Genomic DNA, 5,263 nt, shown 5'->3' with positions numbered 1-5,263 from the left:
CGACCCAAAGGGTCATCACCTGTTTTCTCTTTCATTCCGTGCTTCCGAGGCCTTGAAAACCTCATTTTTACTTGCCTCGATTTACGTGCGCAGTCCGAGCACGTAGCCGGAAAGCTTAAATATGAATTCTGTGTAAAAATTTATGAATTTTGATATTATTATGATTACAGTTGACTTTGGTCAACATTTTGGGTAAACGGACCCGGACCCGTTATTTGACGGTCCCGGAGGGTCCGTAGAAAAATGTGAGACTCGGGCATATGCCCGGAGTCGAATTCCGAGGTCGAGAGCCCGAGCAATGAATTTTTCTGTGAAATTATTTTTCTGAAATTATTAAGAAAAATGGAAATGAAAATTGATTAAAAGACTATGGTATCGGGCTCGTATTTGGTTCCGACGCCCGGTACAAGTCTTAAATATGAGTTAAGCGCTTTCTGTAAAGTTTGGTCGAAATCGGACGTCACTTGACGTGTTTCGGACCTAAATATCTAAAATTTGAAGTTAGGGCAGTTAGCAATGAACAACTGTTGAAGAAACAATGATATCGAAGGCCTCGAAGATAGACTTTCGCGGTTAATAATGGGCAATAAATGAACAAGCAATAAATCTGTAGAGTAACTGTTGAACTCGTTTAGGCAAGAAAAGCGGAGAATATTCTATTGTATTAAATATTCCTGTGTGTTACAAAATGACAAGAGTCCCCTTTATATAGGAGGGGGGAATCCCAGCATAGTATATGTCTAATAATGACGAGGAAATGTTATTGGTACAGCTGTATAATGGCTCAGTGCCTCAGTATGGATTTGTACTATTCTTGCAGACTTGGTCAGCTCTAACCACGTATCCTTGGGAGCTTTCCCGCCTTTCCATGACGATCATCGATTTTTACTGCTCCGAGATTGACCACAGTGAACCTTCGATATGTTCCCTCGAGGACGCACCTCGAGGTCACACTTCAAATTTTGCTTCGAGCTTCTCGAGGTCGGGCGTGGAGTGCCATAGTAACCCCAAAGTCGAACTCCCCGATTTTAGCCGTATACAGATAGTCCCCGCTTTTCTTAGAATGAAATAATAAGAAACGATCTTGAGTTCTTGCCTCTTTGATACCCCCATTGTAACGTCAGCCACGTGAGATCATTAAATGATGTGATAGAAAAGTTGTACAGAGGTCTTGTCAACATGGTTCTCGAAAAGCCCACGAACCGCTATTGGTCGCCCTTTCAACTCCTCCAATACACTTAGATGACTCTTATAAATACTTCAATTCCCTATCTTTTAAACCTTTGCAACATCTTCAAATCTTCAAATCTTTGTTAATAGTTTCCTGTCTTCACCCTTCTCCTGTGTTCACTTCTTCGTCGGCTTACTTTGAAACTTTGTTATAACCATGGCCAAAACTTCTAAGACAGTACCTCAAAAAGAGGAAGCCCCTTCTTCGTCATGCTCGTCTCAGAGCAAAAAGATAGTGCCTCCTCGCATTGAGGATTGTATTCCTGGGCCCTTCGAGACATCCTCCGATTTCAAAATTGATAAACCTTCTTCGGTACCGGGCCGATGCGAGCCCATGTCTCGGTACATTAGTCTAATAATCGACATAGAGAAGGTGAAAATAGATTGCCGCTGGGGAGAGGCGGTACAAGTAGAGATCCCTTCATCGGAAGAGGATATAACTACACACAGAGCTGGTTACCTCATCGTATATATGTACCCCTTTACCTTAGGTCCTGTAGGTTCTTCTTCTCCGCCAATAGACCCGGTAATCCTCGATTTTTGTCGACAATATCGAGTGACCCTTGGTCAAATTTATCCCTCTTTTTGGAGAATCGTCTATTTGATTAGATATTTCTCGAACATGGTCGAAGGGATGCCTTTCACCCTCGATCATCTAATTAGATTGTATAGCCCTTGTCTCTATCGAGGGGGCCTAGTCAAACTGCAACATCGATCTATCAAAGCATTTTTTGCCATCATCGACGAAGATAAAGACCGGGGGTGGATGAGCCACTTCGTTCGAGTAAGGACTTCGGACCTCATCCCTGCCGAGAAGATGCCATTCCCTAAGGAATGGAATATCACTACAACAAAAAGGGTATTTAGCGGTAATATAAAACGGCTTTAGCAGCAATAACAATAGCCGCTATATCTTTTATCGGCCATTGGCGTTTAGCCGCTGATGTTGGAGTCGGCAAAGCCTTTAGCGGCCTTTATGACAAAAGCTGGTAAAATATATAATTTATTGCCGCTAAAAATAATTAACTTTAACGGCAATTGTTTGCGGCAATTATGATGGCTGCTAACCCCAATCTAAAAGTGGTTAATTATGATCATTTAGCGCCTTTTTATATAGCCACTAAATTTAAAATAATTGCCGCCAATAGTTCGTATCTTTAACAACAATTATTTTGTGGCAATTAGAATTGCAATAGTATCCCTTCTAAAAATGTCTTAGTTTGCCCGTTTAGCATCCATTTCAATGGCTGGTATATTCAACTAAATTGTCGCTAAAAGTCAATATCTTTAACAACAATTATTTTTAGTGCTAAAAGTCACAAGCTGTAACGGAAATAATCACCATTAATAATAGATACTACATTCATTCAGAATATGTTCCAAACAACAAAATGTATTAATATTAATTCAAAAATATAATATATCTTGCTAAATCTTAACAAACAAAAGGAAGTACTAATAAAAAATATCAATGTCACATTAACTTAAAAAATAAACTTATATTGTTTGAACTGAATAGCTAATGCTATTATATAACTAATCTTGACGAATGATAGTCTTCAAATAATTTCCGCAACTTTTCATGATATTAAAATCTTCCACCTGCTAAATTATTGAACATCAGAGTGTGACCTGAAATTATAAAAAAAAAACTGTGTCAAAGGATAAAATATAATGTGAAAAATATATTGAAGACTCTATCAATGTCTGTCTGTCATATTCTTTTTCAGCCAACTTTCTCACTTAACATTTATTAGCAAAAATAACTAGATGAATTAATAGGCGAGCAAAATAGATGTGCAAATAATGAAAGAGAGATTCCTTCTTTGTTATAATCGAGAAGCAAGGACAAGTTTATTACATATCATTCTGATACCCATGTAAGTCATTCTAAAATCAAGCAAAATCTACACAATAAAAGGGAAGAGTTACACCAGTATATGATTAGTACAGATTCTTTCAATTGCAAAAGAGATACAAGTTAAAAAATACCTCTCTTGATATAGTCCATATGAGAGTAACAGACATGTTTGAATTAAAGGATATATCTACATCATGGATTCTTTCTATTTCTAACTTACTTATCAAAACAAGTTTGATAGTTTACTAAGGTTCACTTTCTCTATTCTTTCTATTGGCAAACCATGTGTCTATAGACTTCATTTCTACTCAAGATCCTTCCTTTACAGATATTTACCAACATCTACTCTCAAGAAATGCAAATTCTTTATTCAGTTGGTGGAGGTTCAAACTTACCCAACAAAGACACAACGTACTTGTTGTGATTTGACATTCAGATTTAAGGCTATCGGTTTGCCAACCATCCCAAGAATTCAAGAGGCAAATATGAATTGATTTAAAGACAGAAAATAATGTCCATTTAAATGAATAAATAAATAATATTTTCACTATGTAGTAATACATTGATAGTTAAAACTCTTGTAACTTTTCTTTTTGTATGAACAATATATGTGATGCATTATATCCTGAATTGTATTTCTGTTTGTGTTCTTTTTAGAGGTGAGAAGGCATTTTGCAGTAGTGGTTGCAGATATAAAGAAATATCTTGGAAGAGGGAATTGATAAACCAGAGACTAATAAACATAGAATACACAATAAATTAAGTTTTAAAATTCATTTATTCTCTTCTAAGTTTTTTCTGTTTCCTAATTTAGACCATAACACTATATACACAAATTAGAGTAATCAATATTTTCACAGAATTAAGAATTGAAAATAAAACCAGAGAAAAACACAACAGAGTTAAGGATATAGCACCAAAAAAATATATCACAGTTAAAAAAAAAATAACAAACCAAATTAAACTTCTGATTATCAACAAGAGGGTGAAAAGTTATACCCGCCAACTTCAAAAAGAAAGCAGTATTACGTATTTACCAAATCTAAGTGAGCATGCTTTAAACTTTTTGCACCACACCACACTTCTCATGCTTTTAAAATGATTCCATGTAAAAAACATCCAAGGCATGCTTGCTCAAAGATGCATGACTTTAACTGGACTATAAAATATGTTGGACAGTAAAACTCTTAATATTCATCCAAAGCATCCATAAGAGAGAATGGCATAGCTAGGCATGAAAAGTTTAGCTATTGTATTATAAAATATGACTCAAAGTTGAGCTAATATAACTGCTAGGTACAGAAAATAGTCACTAACGATTGATGATTTATTCTGGATCAATCACTAGGAGGAAAAATAGACAAAGCTCCTAAAATTTCAGAAAAAGAAGTTAGTCAAGTAAGTAATGAACATAACATCATGAACTGAAGGAATGTTAATATAAAGAAATCAATTAACGTCTTATGATATATTCAATTCTTATGAGAAAAATAGAATATAAAAGGTCATTTAGTAATATGAGAAATCAATAAAACAATACTGAAGTTCTTAGAGAATGATATTGAGTAAATGGTAGGCTATTTAAATGTTTACCTGGATTTAGATTTATGTATTTTCGTCTCTTACGAACATTGGATAGTGTTGAATACAATATCTTGAGAAAATTATCATCACCATGGAACAGGGCAATGAAGATGAAGACTAACATGCCAAAAAATATACAAGAATAAAAAATATGTAAATAATTCATAATTAAACAAGGAGAAAGAGAAAGAAATTAATTTTTCAATCATTGACTTTTCATCCAGGCTTCTGGTATAATAGAGAGAACCATTATCCTTTAGGTTTTTAACTACAACTTCAAGTCTTTTAACTATGATAATCATTAAGGAATAAGAAGAAACAGGTGATGCTTAAAAAATTATCATCGAATGGAAATCTACTTGAGTGTTGCAAGAGAAAAATAAATTTAAAAGCAGTAGTAGACAACTAAACACTCGAATTACAAATGACACAATGTACAAGGGATATCTAAATAAAACCCAATCACCTATAACTTCTGGGAGTATTTTCCCAATAGGCATATGTAAGGATACGAGGCATTAAGCTATAAATACTAAGGGTGGGCGTTCGGTACTTCGGTACGGTTTTTAAGAATTTCGGTACGGTGTT

The sequence above is a fragment of the Nicotiana attenuata genome, chromosome 8 (assembly GCF_001879085.1).
Source record: "Nicotiana attenuata strain UT chromosome 8, NIATTr2, whole genome shotgun sequence".
In the NCBI taxonomy this organism is placed as follows: Eukaryota; Viridiplantae; Streptophyta; class Magnoliopsida; order Solanales; family Solanaceae; genus Nicotiana; species Nicotiana attenuata.
This window is presented reverse-complemented; position numbering follows the sequence as displayed.